The sequence below is a fragment of the Crocodylus porosus genome, unplaced genomic scaffold (genome assembly GCF_001723895.1).
Source record: "Crocodylus porosus isolate Cpor-Errol unplaced genomic scaffold, CroPor_comp1, whole genome shotgun sequence".
Classification (NCBI taxonomy): domain Eukaryota; kingdom Metazoa; phylum Chordata; order Crocodylia; family Crocodylidae; genus Crocodylus; species Crocodylus porosus.
Genome location: NW_017728931.1, coordinates 9522067 through 9540494, shown reverse-complemented (window position 1 = coordinate 9540494; position 18428 = coordinate 9522067). Strand labels below are relative to the sequence as shown.

Sequence of the window (18428 nt, the reverse complement as noted above, 5' to 3'; positions counted from 1 at the left end):
GGCAGGGGGATGGCGGGGCATGTTAGGGGGTGTCAGGAGTAGAGGGGGATGTTGAGTGTGGAGGGGGCTATTGGGGGTGTGAGATGTTCTATCTGTGCGTGGGCTCGTGGAGGGGCTCAAGCAGGGGCTGCCACATGCCTACCCTGCCACCTGGCTCCTGTTGTGCCAGCAGCAGCAGGCAACGTGGCTGTGGCTCTGCTGCTGGCACAGCCGGAGGCAACGCAGCACTGTGTGGCCCAGGCACCATACATGCTGAAGGTTTTTATACTGCTGGGGCCAGCACCTGTGGAGCTCTAGTTCCCCTAGTTGCAGATCCAGGAGGAGTTGGGCAGGGTTATTTTGCCCCAAGTGGCACAATTTGCACCAGAGCAAAGTGCATATTTAGGCACATGCACTGAGGCAAAAAGCCCCGGCTCAAATTTGTGCCATTCCTATTTGAGCTGCTGCAAGTGCGCATTCCTGCATGTGTGGACGCGCCTGATAGGGCTCACATTCACAAGCCTTTCTCTGCACCCATAAAGTTACAAACTTATATTAAAAAAAGTACAGCTGAGAGTCTCAAAAAAAAAAAAAATCACATGATGCCAGGTGCTGAGGCATTAAAAGAAAAAAAACACCATCACACCATAAGACTCATGATAAAACTGCTAGAGTTGTGTGTGTTTCTGAGAGAAGTGTCCCTTCAGATTCTCTTTACCATGTGAAGCTGTCAGCAAAAGTAGTAGCAGCAGATGAAGATCAAGTTGATCCCTTAAACGGAGGTAGTTATGTAACTCCCCTTTTTAAAGGCTTATATATTTTCTTGTTGGCTAGTAGCACTTACCTTCCTCAAACTAAATTTAGGATGGCAGTTCAGGCAAAGACACTTGGTATTTACCATTCCACAAAACCCTAGACTGTTCAGTTTACCACCTAACAGGCCCCTAGAAAAATAAAAGCTACACAAGTGACCAACACACCTGGCATGCTCTGGGTTTCCTATTTATGGTCAGGACAGCAGATGACTACCAACAGTGACACCCTCGAAAATCAGCAAAGTTCCACGTCTCCAGATCAGTGATTCTTAACCAGGATTCCACTTGATTCACAGAAGTTATGGAGGGGTGCCACAAGTCTAAGAAAGCTGACAGCTACTGCCCTACATTATCACCATACTTCCCGAGCTACTGCTCTACATACTCCACCACTAACCCGCATCTATATAAAAAATATGCACTAATCCACGTTTTAGTTTTAAAGCTATAAAAATGCCCTGTAGGCCATTTTTGCAGTTTTTTTAATTTAAGCAATGAAAATAATTTACATTATTTTGTACTTTCCTTGTTTCTGCTTTTCTATCACATTACATCCTCAAATTTGTTGCTGGGAAGTTGAACATCACAGCTAGAACTGCAGATGATCCCATTTTGAAGGTCTGAATTAAAAAAGCCTCCTTCAAACTAAAAATTGTAACAGAGCAAAAGTTGGACTAAAATGCTGTGGAACTTTATTTTTCATTTTAAATTCAAAGATAGCAGTTCAAAATGAATCAAGAATCACATAAAATGAATGCTGATTTTCAGAAAAATGAACATCTTCAAAATATTCTATATTCAGTATGCCATATTATTCAGGCAATAAGCTCATCCTCTAAGCCAGGGTTTCCATATGGTATCTTCATCTTCTATGTATTTACTGGTTTGACAGCTGAAACAGAGCCTAACTAAAAAATGTAAGATCATGTGAAGCAAAGACAATACACCTTAATAACCACTAAAAATGTAAATCTAATCTCCTTCCTTGTCTTCGGACAAATTTAATTGTTCAAGAATGTGATATAAAGACATAAAATGTGAGGAACCAAGGCACTTTACAAGCTAAATTTTGATTAAAAAAAATATTGTGTGAAATAGGCACAGTAAGAAAAAATAATTACTGGAAAGGAACATTGTAATATCAGCAATTAATGGATGAGCACTATTGTCGTTAAAAATCAGAGCACTTTTCCAAAACTGACTTCACTAGACACTGAAGTGTTTCAAGCACCATCTAGTGGTGAATGTTGCATATAGGGTTTTCTGAAAACAAAGACTTCAAATATTTGCCAGGTGATACAATAGTTACATACCCTGAAGACTAAAGACAAAGAGCATGCTGGAAAAGACTGATGGGCCCCTTTCAAACCTACATGTCTATGAAAACCTAAGATCTACACAAATGTTCGGGTCTTATTATTTCAATAACCTTGTCTAATAGTCAAAAACAAATGTCCAACAGTGTTTGTAACCCAAACATCACAGCACTGTCCTAATTCATGGGAACTAGGAAGTACAAGATTCGGGGGCTGGACTCGATGATCTTCCAGTCCTAATGTCTATGAAAACAAGGACAAGCACAAGGTCCTGCACTTAGGACCGAAGAATCCCATGTACCTGCACAGGCTGGGGGCCGAGTGACTAAGCAACAGCTGTGCAGAAACAGGCCTGGAGGTTATAGTGGAGAATATGATGGACATGAGTCAGCAGCCATTGTTGCCAAGAAGGCTAACAGCATACTGGGCTGCATTAGTTGCAGCACTGCCAGCAGATCGAGGGAAGTGATTATTCCCTTCTCCTCTGCACTAGTGAGGACACATCTGGAGTGCTGTGTCCAGTTTTGGCCCCCCCACTATAGAAAGGATGTGGACAAGCTGAAGAGAGTCCAGCAGAGGGCGATGAAAATGGTTAGGGGGCTGGGGCACATGACTTCTGAGGAGAGGCTGAAGTAAACGTGGCTTATTTAGTTTGCAGAAGAGAAGACTGATAGCTGAAAGCTGCTATTAAATCCCCTACCTGAAGGGTGATTCCAAAGAGGATGGAGTAGGTGGCAGATGACAGAACAAGGAGCAAAAGAAGTTGCAGCAAGGGAGGTTTAGGTTGGATAGTAGGAAAAACATTCTCATTTGGAGGGTGGTGAAGCACTAGAACGGGTTACCTTGAGAGGTGGTGGAATCTCTGTCCTTGAAGGTTTTTAAGGCCCAGCTCGACAAAGACCTGGCTGGGGAAATCTAGTTGGGAATGGCCCTGCTTTGAGCAGGGGATTTGACTAGATAACCTCCCCGGCTCCCTTTCAGCCCTAATTTTCTATGATTTTAAGTGAAACTAATGAGAAAGAACAAAGGAAGGAACTGGCTATGCAAATTGATTAAAGCTGAGAAAAGAGAGAGGCATTAAAAGAATCAAAATGATCATGACATTTTTAATGTATGCTTTTACTAATCCAACATCTTTATATGTAAACAGAAATTTTAAATCTCTTCTCCTTCTCCTCCTTTATCTGAACTGTAACCAGAGTTAGATTTTTCCTTTCGCTAGTGCACAGAATTGGGAAAGCTCTGAAGAAAACTTCTCTGAAGGCCACAAAATCTCTCACCAGCAAATTGGAGATAAAATTGCACACTAACAGCAAAACAAAAAAATCAGCAGAAGCTGAAAGGGATGACTACTCAATGAATGCAAGAAAGTGGTAGGCAAAAAAATGCAATTGCTGGTGAGTAAAACATGCTACCTACGGGACAAAGATAGGAAGAAACAGACTAGAACACCTCTGTGACAGGACAAGTAAACTGTCACCTTCAGATCACTAACCAAAATTCAGAGAAGGTTGTCTTTTCAGACTCAGATACTTATTCAAAGACTTAAAAAGTACTGAGCTTGACAATGGCATATTGCCCCTATGAAGTCAACTAAACCACTCCTAGTGTCTGGTCATACTGAAGTCTGTACTTAACTTTTTGCAGAATTACTGTCACACACCAACCACTTAGTTATCTATACAAAGGAGCTGGTTGAATTTACATCACTAAAACCTATGTTACACTAATCCTGGGAGAAAGACTGAGTGAAAATGATTATCTGACCCTTAAAAGTTACACTGGTGGGGCTGTGTGAACATCAGTTCATACAATGAACTTCAAACCTGTGACTCTCAACCAGAGTGCCATGCCACCCTGGGGTGCCACCAGATCCTTTGAAGGGTCCTGCAAGTTGTGAAGAAATAAGCAGGTACGGGTAGGCTAAGATCTGTCCCTGCCTGGCTGATTCCACCCCCCAACATCCGCTGTCTGGCCCCTCTAGCACTGTAATATATAAATCAGTTTTTGAAATTGGGTGCCACTCAATTCTCAAAAGTTATGGAGGGCTGCCTCAGGTCCAAAAAGACTGGGAACCGCTTCTGTAGACAGTCATTTCTGCTGGGCTTCAGTACAGATTTAACCTGGGAACTTCAGTCTCTTTGTGCTAAGATTTCTTTCAACTTTGTTCAGGTACCAAGCTGTTATACAGTCACTGGGGCACCGACTAGCAGGAGATGCTATAACATTCTCATCCTTTGTACGCAGGGCAAGTTTTTCAGAAATGTAGCCAACATGCTAGCAACTATGACTGTGTGATCGCTCATAAAATGGTTTTCTGCGTCCTGCTCCTCTTTGAAGAAGCAAAAGTTTGATCTCAAAACAAAGTAAAACAGCAGTAGTCAAAATGACAGGTGCAGTCAGAATCTCTCTGCATTAGGACTTCAAGCACTGCTAACATGATGAATGTGAAACAGTGCTAAGGTCTGTGGGATATGCTTTAGGGTAGTTCAGCCCAGTTTTTGTATCTCTTTAACCATATCGGTTTGGAAAACAGGTTAAACCACTGTCTTTCTCCCCATCCCCCTGCATCTGCCTCAGAATGGATGCAGTTATACCAGCACAAAAGTACTTAGGCTGGTATAGAAACAAGCTGATACCAGTATGGAAACAAGCTGCTGGAAAGATTCCCTGATGCAGATGGCCCCTCAGCCCATGTATTACATTTGAAATGCCACTACCTGCATTGTGCCTACTCCGTAAGAATAAACATTAGTCATAAGGTTGCCAAATGTGGAACCAGAGCAAGTGGCCTACCACAGTGGTCACTGCTGAGACCTACATTTATTGCTATTAATCTAGATTAAGACTTTATGTCAACTATGAACAGATTTGCTGACACAAAACACCGAGGAGCAGCAATCACACAGCAGGGCCAATCCAAATTGCTTCTTGGAATGCAGCAAGTCTGAGATAAGACTTGGCTTCAAGTTACTCCCATGACTCTCAATTACACATACAGAAACAGTAGCTCACATTACACAGCTACTTTTGTTCAATAGCCTTGTGAAATTATCTGTGAAATCTGTCAAATGAAAATCAAGGCAACTTCTGTTCACACCATTATTAGCTGTAGCACAATACCCGCAGTAAGTACCCCAGCTCCGCCAGGCAAAGCTAAATATTTACTAGGAAAAAGGATAAATACAGTTGGAAAAATAACTAAATTATGCACAAAAATATTACACAGGAACTTAGGAACTGCTGTACTAAATTAGACCATGGGTCATCAAGCCTAACATCCTGTCGTAAGAGAAGCAAGCATCAGATGCATCAGAAGAGGAAGGAGCACAGATCTCACAGCAGGCACTCACAGGATAACCTGGCCCTCCAAAATGTCTTCCCTTAATCCATAATAGTAAGAGATAGGCTTATGCCCTGATACTTGAAACTAAACAAAATCTGCTAATACTAAACGTATTAAAAGCAGGCATTCTTCCTGCTCACATAAATATCCAACTTCTCTTTGAATACTGCCAAAAAATGTTAGGCTTCAACCTCTACTTGTGGCAATGGGTTAAAAGACTAATTGTACATTGTGTTGTAAGAATCACTTCCTTTTACTGAATTTTCCAACTTTCAGTTTCACTGAATGCCCCCTTCTCCTCCTATTACGAGACAGGGAACACAGAAGCTCCCTTTCAACTCTTGAAAGACAACTGAACAGAAAGGTAAGGAAATCCCAATGAACATGAATATGATTAATAATTCTAAACACGCAAGTCACGTGATACAGGCATGACAGCATAGACAAAGAAGTTCAATAAAAGGCAAATGCCATACTATTTTTGAGTGGTATATGGGTTTAAAACATTTAAAATCCCTAGATGTCTATATGCGAAAGGCAGAGACAAATTATCCAATGCCAGTCACATAGCTAGTTATAACTTTTTAATCCATAACATTTATAAAGTGTCCGCTTCTCCCGCTCCCTCCCTCCCTCCCTCCCTCTCTCTCTCTCTTTGCATCCTATGACTCCCCTCCCATTCATCTCATGCTTATCACACTTGTTTGATATGTTTCAAACTGGGTAGCGTTAAATGCTCTAACAACAGGAGTTTGTTTTACTTTGGCTGGATTCCCTAAACCTGACCCCAGATCCACTGGTGGTAGATGGCTGGTACTAGCCAACTCTAAACCACGGTCTCTGAACAAATAACTATTGTTAAAATAATTTAGAGTTTGTTCTATGCATTGTTCTGTGTTGCTATCAAAGGAAACACTCACATGAAAATATAAAGGCAGGAAACATAACAAAAATACATGCTCTTGGCAGCGTCTCTTTGCCCACTGGAGTCTTCGTACATGGTGAATCATACCGATTAATAAAAGAGACACTGTCTGCTGTTTTAACTGAAGATAAGCAGATTCTGCACAAGAGAAGCATATACGTATGGCTTATAACAAATCTTGTAGAAGATCACTGGTGCCTCCCAAGCTCTCAATGGGCAGCCTTCTGCAATTCCAGAGGGCAATTCCTTATTCTCTCAGTGGGCAGTTTTATCATGCTTCTATCATGTTGGGATCCAACCCAGTATGATTCACTCAAAAGGGAGACATTCTTCTGGGATCCAGCTCAGATTCAGCTCCAACCTAAACAACCAGTATACCTGACTGACCAAAGAAGAGGAAGATCAGGGCCCACCTACATTTTGCCCAATAGCCTAGTTCAGGAATGTCAAATTCATCCTGTCCCCAGGGCCAAATCTAGACCACAAGAAATCCTTACAGGCCAGCTCCAGACAACACTAGGGCAGCAGAGCAAGTGAAGGTAGAGACATGGGGGTTACTGCAGCCATTGCATGCCCCCTCACTGTTGACACAGGTCCCCAGTGGAGCTCTGTTCCCCAGTTTTTGGTAGTGAGCCCTGCCCCAGTGAGCCTTACTCCTGAAATTCCCAGCCCTTCAACAAGTACAACTTAAGTACCATATATTTGACACCCTGGTCTAGCTTGTTAGGGAACTTGCCCAAGAAGTTCATAGATTCATTGATTGTAGAGTCAGAAGGGACCCTCAAGGATCATCGTATCTGACCCCCTGCCCCAGGCAGGAAAAGTACTGAGGTCTGACAACAAGATAGTCAGGTGCCTATCTAGCCTCCTCCTGAAGACCTCCAGGTTAGGTGATAGTGCCACCTCTCTTGGAAGCCAATTCCAGATTCTGGCCACCCTTACTGTGAAGAATTTCTTCCTAATGTCTAACCTGAATCTGCTCTCCACTAGTTTGTACCCATTATTCCTAGTTACTCCTAGGGGTGCCCTGGTAGATGGCACATCTCCAACTCTCTGTTGTCCTCCCTTGATAAACTTGAAGACCCCACCTCACTCTGTTGGAGATGGCTCACTGGATGAAAAGGAATGTAATGTCACTGAGCCCAAAAGAAGAATATATAAAAGGGGCACTTCCCAAGAAGGAAATGAGCTCTGGTTTCTGGCTTCTGCTCACAATGCTGCTCATATATTTAATTCAAAAACTATTTCAGGCAAAATGCAGGAATCTACCTTGTATCCTTCTCCATCCTCCACTAGAGGACTCTGCAGGGATTTATGCATTCCCTAGATAGAATCAGATCCCAGATGAACTTAGGTAGAGGTAAGAGTCTAGCTGGCTGTACTACATTGCTTCCAAGTACACAAGGAAGGCTGACTCTAGGCAGCTATGGGATTTTTCCAGGCCAAAATAAAGGTATCTAGACAGCTTAACAATTTGGGGACTACTGTGTGGGTGGAATAGGCTCATTTTATGTAACCTATAAAAGTCACTTAAGTGCTACTTAGACATCTCAAAGTTAGAACAGGACCTGGACAACTATTTTGCTACCAACACCACTCGTCTTTTAACCCAGCTGGCAAAGGTTAGTTCTTCAACCATTTCATGGAAACTTACCAAGAAATTTTGGTAGTTTACTAATATTTCCCACTCCCACTAATATTGAATTGCAACATATCAATATTACATTCAGCAGTATAATCATCTTTCAGTCCTACCTATCTAGCTGTGGTAAGTAGACCATACATTCCAGTTGTGATTACCTGAAAAACATGTAGGGGTGCATGCTTGCCTCCTTAGCTGTAAATGAGATCTCTCTATAAACTAAACAGAAATGAATTCTGACTATAATGTTGAACTTCCAGAAGAGCACAGAACCTACAACCACAAAACACAAGAAACAAGTTTAATACTACAAGTTATAAACAACATATATCTCTGGCTGTTTCAATGTATACATTGAAACATACTGTTAAAACATTACTATAAGTTACTGAACAAAATATATGCAGCACGACATACAGCCTAAACTGACTTTGCTCTAGCTAGGGACAGACGTTACACATAAACTGATTTAAGTGATCAGAAACTGGTTTAAACCTGTAACAGAACAGATGTTCAGTGCACATAAACCAGTTTGAAAATGGCTGAAACCAGTCTGAGATAAACTTGGTTGAATGTAGTATCAGACTTAACTGATTTGGGTCAAACCAGTTTATGCAATGTTCATCCCAGACCCCTTGCTGGTATAAGTTAAATCAGACTCCCCCAGCATCCCAACATGCTCTCTGGGCTGGGCACAGCTCTCTGCTCCACAGAGGCTCTCTGGCCCCACCCCTCTGCTCCCTGGCTGCATCTCCAGCAGAGACTGCAGGCATTTGCCTGGCTTCTGCTTCCCCCCATCCCTCTGCCTCTAAGCAGGGATTCCCTGTCCCCTCTGCCTTACAGAGACACACAGCATTAGCTATCAGACCACATGCTGACTAGGTCCGTGCTGTGGCACCCAGGATAAAGGCAGAATCAACATGTAGCAGAAAATGTCCCTCTGTTGTTTTCTTAATGGAGTGATAAACACTGAGTGAGGGGTGATAAACACTGTGTAGGAGTAAATTTAGTTGGCTTCTGGCCTACTTGACTAGAAAAACAGACAGAGACTAGAAGTGCTGATACTGCTTATTTCAGTTATATGTTTTGAGATAAGAAATCCTGCATGTCTTATTACCCTGTGCACAGATGTCTGATTAAGTAAACTTGTTTTAGTTTCTCCAAGGTCGTATTTTTTTTCTCTTGATCTGTCTTAAGTGTAAAAATGCTTGAAAACTTAGAGACGAGAAGGATTCCTTTGAAATGGACAAGTGCGTGATTCCCCTTGCTGTATGAAATCCTCCTTGTGATCACAGTATAGCCCTAAATAAAGAAAAGCTGGCTCTGTCAGTTCTGATTCAACCACAGAGCGAAGTGTGATTTCTTCCACAACCGTGTTATCAATTCCCTGTTGGGCTGGTCAGAAGGACGGGGGGAACCTCTCCCTAACCAGAGTGTCCTGCGGGGCCTGACCACACCCCCCTCAGCTCAGCACTGTAGAAGCGAAGGGGTAGAGCAGTCCCCTAACACTCCCCGGCTTCTAGCCTGACCCACTGCAACATTTTTTCAGTCGAGAGGGGATGTCTGTGCAGTTACATACCGGTTCAGCCTAGCCAGATTAGACTAACCTGCAAAGACTGAATTAATTCAGGGTCAGGCTTTTTGAAAGTGTGTCTCTAGCCTCTGTGTCCAAGTGAGCTAAGACAAGAATACAAAATTGCACATGTGTTTAGAGAAGCATACACCAGTAGTATTGATTACAATTTTTTTAATCCATAAACAATACCACAATTTTGACATAAATGAATTCATGGAGACACTACAGAATAAAATAATGGTTGAAATGAACTTTCACAAAATATTATATTCAAAAAGCAAATCTTAAAAAAATGTAAGTTTTATCTTATTCACTTCTCTGTGGACTTTTCCATTCTTGTTTTATATTGCTTAGCTCCATTACAAGAATTACAGAAAGCTGCGTGTTACTTGTGAAGACTGCGTGTCATGACAGGTATTTTGTTCAGTAGCTAGCATTGATTTGTTAATTATTTTTGGTAGGCAGCATCACAGTATGAGCTCATTAGCTAAGTTTGTCAACCTGAGGAAATGTTGCATAATAGGGCTTCTAGATTCAATCCTGGTGCAAACACTTTAGGCATTTTTACATGTGCTCTGAGATACAGCACCAGGCACTTTAATTAGTGAGCTGGGCTAAGTAAAAGCACCCATGCATCAAGTGTATCAGCAAGGGGTCCGGTGGAAAACAGCTTGAAAACCACTTCTCTAGAGCAGTAGTTTTCAGCAAGGGGTCCATGGCCTCCTGGGGAGCCGGAAGCAGGTTTCAGAAAGTCCGCCCAACCCAGCCTGTTGTAGGGAGGTGCCAGGCCCTCTGGGTCTGAGGCAAGTCCCAAGGAAGGCCCACTCCATGCAGCCCCACAGCCTTCATCTTGCAAGCAGTGCTGCGGCTCAGGTAAGTGAGGCTCCAGGGCTCTGCAATGCCAAGCCCCACCCACTGCATTTAGGCAGGGATGGGGAGCCGAGCTGGTCCTCTCCCACATGGGGAACAGCACAGGTGGGCTGTGAAATGTTTATAACATGCTGGGGGGGGGCGTGTCTCAGAAAGAAAAAGGTTGAAAATCCCTGCCCTATAGCAAGGGTGTCACACTCACGCCACGCCATGCCCCAAGCTGGATCTGGACCCTACAGCCCTTGCAGCCCAGACTGGCAAACCCAGAGGCAGAGAGGGGGCCAGTGGCAGCAGTCAACACAAGCAGCAGTTATGTCATCACAGCCCTTGATCAGTCTCCAGCCACCAGTGGTCACGTCCAGTGGGACCCCAGAGCCTGATTCTGTGGCAGGCCCTGTCTCCTGGTAGCCTGACTCCCAAATCTCCTAGCTTGCCGGGGGCTCTGTGGGCTAGATGGGGCAGTTCCATGGGTCTGATCCAGCCCATGGCCATACTTTTGACACCCCTACTCTGGAAAGAAGGGAAAAACAATAACGTTGGGTCCTAATTTTATTCCCTTCTGTATTACCTTTTTGACATGACTCAAATGTGTGCTGGTCAACCTATTTCTGATCTACACAATGGAACATTTCAGCAGGTCAGAATTTCTTCCAGTTTCATGTTAAGTTTATTGGTTGACATCTGACTGATATTCAAATATGCTATTATTCACAATAATCACCATCAACTCAATCAGGTCATTACATCAGAAATGGATCTGAAATGCACACGGTCTAACCCTCTGCAGCAAGTGAGAGATTCCTGGTCAGTTACTTCGGGGAACATTTCTCCTTTGGTTTCTAAGAACTGACAGTGAAGGGGGATTACAAGAAATATAATAGGTTTTCCACCTCTAATATCTATCATTCTATATGGTCACAGTGCATTTCTACAATGCTTTTCCCACTAATAGTCAGGCATTATCTTTTATGTCCTCAAATCTTTCACACAAAAATCTAGCTAACTGACCATTAATTTCTAAATCTTTCCCATTATCCATCTTACAGGTTTCTCCAGTTTAATACAGACAAGAGATATTCTAAACTGCTACAGTTACTCGAATGAGTTACTTGAGAAGTTTTTGAAGGGGCTTGAAATATGTTTAGAAATAATTAACCATACAAATTAGAGATGGAAAAGTTCTATAGCATTAGGTCATCTAATCCTCCTGCCACCCACAGGCAGCAATGAGGAGATATACAGCATGGATAGAGGGAATGATAAACAATGAGTTTAAAAAGTTTAGAAGAGCTAAGTTGTACAGCTTTGCCTGTAATATCATGGGAGTAGGAAAAGGATCATGGACTCCCAAATGTCCAAGATATGAATAAAATAAAAACAAGCAAGAGAAATTATTTAGTTTGATGCCTGGGGGTGTAGACCACTGTAAGTTAAGGAAGCAACATTTAAGCTACATTATCAGGAAAAAAGCCAATGTATTCAGCTCTGGAGGAAGCTCAGCTGCCTGGAAATTATAAAAATTTAACTGGACAAATTGCCAGGAAACTTGCTATAGGGAACAATCTAATACTGGCAGCAAGGAGGGTTGGAGAGTTTAATAGTTTTTTTCCATCTCTAACAGCGCTGATTCTATAACTGCTTCCAGTGAGGGGCAGAGCGTTCTTTGAAGGTGATGGAGGAAGGGGAGAAATTACCAGGCAGGCAAAAAAGTAAAGCTCGAGAGACTTTTATCCAGTTCCAAATCAGGAGACCTGAATGTGTAACCTAATTTCTTTCTTGTATCAAAGGTAACTGTCCCAAGAAAGGAGAGGTAATTCCTTTAAGCAGAAAAATGACAGGAAAAGACAGATAAAGGTTCCACTGATAACCTTCCCAGTCTGGCTGTAAGCCAGCTGAGGCAGCACCATCTTCCCTCTGAGCCCCTGAAAAACTGCACCTTCCCATAAACATGTTTTTTCCTGAATCTGTGTGACACCTAAGCTGAACAAGATGTTAATATGGAAACAACCACGTCTAGAATTTAGATATTAGTAGATAAAATGAAGCGTAAAGACCCCCTCTACAAGTTACACTTAAGGCGTGATTAACCAGGTAATTGTGCCTTACGTTGGGACCCAGCTACACATTCAGCCGTAATAATGGTGTGATAAAACAAGCAATAAGCTACAAAGTTATTCCACAAAAATGTGTAATAACTTTGTAGCTTACTCTAATCACGCCATTAATTGAACATGTGGCCAAGAGTTCCACAGGGGAGCACCACTTGCTGCCAGCCCCAGAGCTGACAAGGCTGGCAGTGGTGGCAGCGTTGTTGACTGAGGGGTTTGCAGTGGGGAGAACGCCAGCCCCCTGCGAGCCTCCTCAGCTGCAGGACTCACAGTGGGGGCAGTGTCTTTGGCTGTGGGGCTTGCAGCAGGGACAGCACAGGGAAACGCTGCTGCCACTGCAAGCCCCACACCTCACAAGCCTCATGGTAGGGACAGCATTCTCACTGCTGCCCCCACGGCAGGCCTTGCTGCCCCCACTACAAGACGCTTAGCTAGGGGGGCTCACAGTGGGGAAGCATTCCAGAACTGCCCCAATGCAAGCTCTGTAGCCCATGTTGGATGCGGGGCTCACAGCGGAGGCAGTGTGGGAAACACTTGCCCTACTGTGAGCCCTGCCAGCTATGGACTCACAGCCATGGGAGCCGGTACAAGGGGAGCCCAGGGTCATGATCCCAGGCTCCCCTTTCTCCAGCGATAAGGCATAGTGGAATCTAATGTGTGATCCCACAATTGTGCTTCCTGCATGCATGTGTAGTATGGCAGGAGGATGATTGTGTGGATCATGCATTAGACCCCATTGCACCTTTACCTGCATGAGCACGTCCAGACAAGCATGCACGTGCCTCTTGCCCAGGGCTGGGGCCCTCCAGGGGGAGCTGGGACCCTGGGCAAGGGGGCTGGGGCCCTGTGGGGGAATAGGGGCTGTCGCCTTCCAGGGGGAAGCTGGGGCCCTGTGGGGGTGGCACTCCATGTGCTGGGGGGGGCTGAACCCTGTGGGGGCTAGGGACTCCACCCCACCTGAGCAGCCCCCCCACAAGCTCCCCCACACCCAGAGTCCCCCCCGAAATTGCCCTACCCATAAACACCTACCCACAAACCAACCCACATTCCTCCACACACACCTACCTGCCTTCCCCCACCCCTTCCTGCAAACCCCACATCCTCCCCATCACACACCCATCATGTGTGAAGAAAACCAAAAGTATACATCAACACATATACGTATTTAGAATTTATTTTATCATGATGGTAGAGACACTGGTAGGCTTCCACATTGCTTTAACATTGTAAATATACCAATACAGCATTGCCCAACTGATTGCTCTCTCATGTGTGTGTGTCTGTGTGTATCTGTGTGTGTGTGTCTGAGCCCCAGAAGCTCAGGAGAGTGAGTAGCCCTGAGCTACTTGCCAGGGCAGGTTTTTGTACTGCTGCGGCCAGGACAGGGCAGCTTTTTATACTACTGGGGACAGCACAGGCGCTGGCCCCAGGCTCTAGCTCCCCTTGGCTGCAGATCCCAGAGGAGCCAGGCAGGGTTATTTTGCCCCAAGTGGCACAATTTGCTCCACGACGAAGTGCATGTCCGAGCACATCCGCTGAGGCAAAAAGCCCTGGCTCAAATTTGCACCGCTTCTATTTGAGCTGCTGCAAGCGCACGTGCTTACATTCTATGTGTAAAGGATCCCAAAGTCTCAAACATGGAAGCTGGAGCCAGTACTTACAAGGATTAGATAAGTTTTATTCACATGTCTGCAAAGGCAGGCCTAAGAACCTGAATCAACTGCCTGCTAAAGGCCACAACACACTCTTATTTCACATGAGAGAGACTAAAACTACAGTGAGTACAACCAGCACATGTTGTGGGTCCTACCAGATCACACAGACCGGAAGGACCTGTTCATCTTCAGAGTCAGCCAAGCTCCTAACTGCAGGTATACAAGACAACTAGCATTGGTAAAACAAGCTTTGAGACTAGCAATGAAGAAACAGCAAATGGAGAAACACCACAAGAGGATGCTCATTTGTCATGTGAGAGATAATAGGAAGAAGAAAACAATTACTAAAGCAGCCAGTGAGGCTGGCTGACCTATCATTTACAGGCAACAGATTTATTTCTTCCTGACTTAAGGCAAACTACCCAGATAAAGATAAAGAGAGTTTATCTTCTGATTAAAAAAACAATCTTTTTAAACCTAGATGGGAAGGAGGCCTCAACTCTTATACCTCACTAGATTCAGAGTAGTAACCTGAAGACAAGTATTTTCTTGTGCGAGCATTAGAGAACCCAAAATAACTTCTTAAGTAAAATAGTGATGGTGTGGGATGCAGGCTCCAGCAACCTGAGAAGAATCAATGACTGGCCCTTAACATATCTCTGGGGCAAATCATTTTCCTCGCTCTGTAACTAATTTAGCTTTCCCCTGTGTGGGGGGGCTTACCTACTACTCTAATGTTTAAGTTTATGGCACATTAAGCCTTAGCTATATCACATCACTCAGTAACTTACAGAGCAGGAACATTTACAATTTTGGCTTGCAGCCTTAGAAACCAGTCTAAAACTGGGACCACTGCAACTAAAATCATCTTCACCTAACAAGCAGTCAAGCCCAAGGTTGTTTCATTATGGAAATTTCCCCTTCCGTTGACCTAGCACAAGGATTTAATGTTACCTTTGTACCGCCCTTGAATGACATTAATTTACTTATTTCAATGAACAGGCAACATCTTCAGGTGGCAAAATAACATTTATCTGAAATAAAATTACTGTCTCAAAAAATCAGCTGTTAGATGTAATCACGTTAGCTGAGACAACTGGAAATAAAAGATGTCCATATTAAGGTTTATTAAAAAAAGAAATCTCATATAACTGCAAATCACTGAGTTGGTGTTGCTGGTCTGTGTGACTGTGTGATTGTATTACAGTTACTGACCTTTGTCCTCTCACCCCCCTACGCAGGTTGCTTGCTGCAGCCTGTTTCAGATTTAAGTTCTGTGGGCAAGCACTTTGTCTTCTGCAGTGTTTGGCTAGCACCCAGCACAATGGGGCCCTAATTTCATGGGGTTTGGCCATTACACCAGAAACAGTACACAGTGCTCATTTACATTTTAAGCAGCCTACATAGACAAAGGAAATAACTGCCCTGCTTTTACAAGGGGGAACTGAGGGACAAAGAGAGCAAGTGCCAAAGTCTATTTCATCCTTATGTGCCTAAGTGGCACTTATATAGCCACCTAGCAGGTTCAGGCCCTGGCAACTACCCCCAAGGGGGACAAAAACTACCCTGTAGTTATTTATCCATTTTATCCAACATATATTAGATGCAAAGTGCAGAAAAGCCATTGGGGACAAGTGCTGGACCACTGGACCCTTAGTCCCAAGAATGCCCATCACGCTGAGCCATATTGCCTCTGGCTTTCTCTCCTCCTGGCCCCACATGGCTGCCCTTCCTGACTGCCCAGTGATCCAGCTTCAACAGGAGGTATTCTGAGCAATGCCCAGGCCATGGCCTGGACATTGGAACATTTTGCAAGGAAGTCGGAGATGCACGTTCAAATCTGCTTGGGGTGAGGGGAGCATAGCATCTGGGTCTCCCCCTCTCCCTGGGAAAGGGCCACAACTTTCAGGATTGAATCTCTGGCCTACAGGGTAGTTCATCCAGCCTGCACAACTCCCCAGAGGTCTAGAAATCTGGTGATGGAAAAGTGGAGGCAGCATTAATTGCTGCTCCCCTGTTGCCATATTTCAGGACCTACAGGGTGCCCTGCAGGCCAAATAACGTGGTCCTGAGTAGCCAGATCCAGGAGCACAGGATCAGGCCTCTCTTCTTGCATTAGGCATATACCTGGGTGATTCTGCTCTGCCACAAATAGAATCTAAGCTTTGCTTAAGTGTCCCAAATTCCTCCCACATAGCTACATAAACACACTGAGGCACATAAAGTTGAAATGGGGTTTGACTCTACTTGACTTATCCACAGTCATACTGAGAGCCAATGGAAGCAGGAGGTATCAAATCCAGGTCTCCCAAGTGTCAATCTAGCAGTTAAAGCACACAAACATCTTTTCTTTCTGTCTTTCCTGAGGATTTAAATATCATAGTTTAATGCATTCTTCCCATCCCATTCTAACAAGCCTCCACCCAAAATATGGTACAATGAAGACCCTCTATTACCCCTTTAATTCTACAGTTCAGCAACAAAAAATGATGGGCTTCCCAGTGCATATTGAAAGTTAACAAATCAGGATTCTGCTGGAATTTTAAAGCCAGAACTGCAGACCATGGCATATTTACTAAGCAACTTGTTTTCGCTATTCCACTGGGTCATTGTTACAGTCTACAGAGAGGTTTTACAGTACATTAACATTTAATTTTTGAACAGTAAAGAGAATATATTATTTCACAATTTACAGATATTTTAATTACACACACCAGTATCCAACCATCTTATTTTATAGTAACTGACTTAATGTGCAAGTGCTAGAAGTCAGATCATTATTCATAGATTCCATTAGTTTTGACAGAGGTCAAGGAAACCTGTTTCCACTCTTCTCAGCATGGCACAGTCCTGTCTTCTCAGGAAAATCAGATGCATTTGAAAATAAACTCTTTGATTAACAGTGGGGAGCAGGAAGATTCTGGCACCCTACAACTATCAATGGTCAGCATGCTAAAGAAGTGATGTAATTTGTGTCTCCATCAGCATGAGAAGGCCAGTGTTAGAGACTGGATACCATTTTTTTCAATTTACTGTACAAGTGACTTCAGTTTCATGCCTGGGGGAGGGAGGGGAAGAATTTTATGTTACAATGTCTGTGAGAAAAAGTATTTTAAATGCATCATCTTCTTGACAGATGCATACAAGAAATATTCCCAGGTGATCTGGTTCATTGAACAACATTCTGGGAATTGGGCCTATGTCCATTTGCCAGGGTAATGTGATCGTTTAGCATAATTAGGGCATGGAGTATTTCTATACTGCTACAGACTTAGCAAAGATTTGTAACATAAACATTTGCCAAAAAGTGCATCCTGCTGCCCAGTGTTATGGGATCACATACTTTAAGATACTTGTATGGTTGATACTCCCTTAAGGGGGCAGAGTTAAGGTCACTATGGGAATTCTCTCTTTCCTCCTACTTGTGGGTTTAAATATCATTCTTAACATCACATTACTTTTTCTAGTATTGAATTATGAAGGGGTGGTGTGAGAGGAAATATCACACCACAAAGGGCATGGATGCAGGAACAGGTTCATCTAAAACAAGTCATGCTGAAAAGCTGTGAATACATGATGCAGCCCCTAGGAGCAATGTAAGCCCACCCCAAGTGACAAATTTACCCCTGGCTAAATCAGGGGCAGTTTTCTCAGTTCTTTAATGCCCGGCCAACTCATCTGGGAACAGCTGCCAAGTTGCAAATGTTCCAGATGTTATGCCTCCCTAGCTGCCTCTCCATTCACATGTCATTTGGAATGAGACAGGGAAGAAACCAAGAAGGCCGGGCATTGGTACAAACAAGTTCCTATTCCAAGCTTCCCCTACAATCCACCTTTCAATACACTTATCCATCAACTCAGAGGAATATTTCCATTGTGAGGGAACACAGAAATAGCCAGGCAGCCTTCTATCCTGTCTTGGACAGCAGCTGGCAAAGGTGCTTTAGAGCAGATACAAAACCTCCCCGTAATATAACAGTATGCAGGAAGGTTTCTCACCTAATCCTAAATACAAGGTTTTACTGAAGCCATGAACATTATCTCAATAAATGCCTAAGATTCTCTGATAAACACTTTGCTCAATATCATGTAACAGCGAGTGCCACAGGTTACTTATATACCACATAAAAAGACCAATCATGTTATATATTGCCTTTTAATTTAGTTGAACTGGAAGCTCCCTTGCACTAGGATGG

General features: G+C 43.6%; 1 long non-coding RNA gene across 1 annotated transcript in view; it reads right to left on the bottom strand.

Annotated features, from left to right (window-relative positions):
* Nucleotides 1-9600: 9600 nt before the first annotated feature.
* The window catches only part of LOC109316264, an 11679-nt gene continuing 2851 nt past the window's right edge, over nt 9601-18428 (bottom strand). Inside the window, exon 3 of the long non-coding RNA XR_002102786.1 lies at nt 9601-9700. This is a non-coding gene — a long non-coding RNA (uncharacterized LOC109316264). The remainder of the gene's footprint in view (nt 9701-18428) is intronic.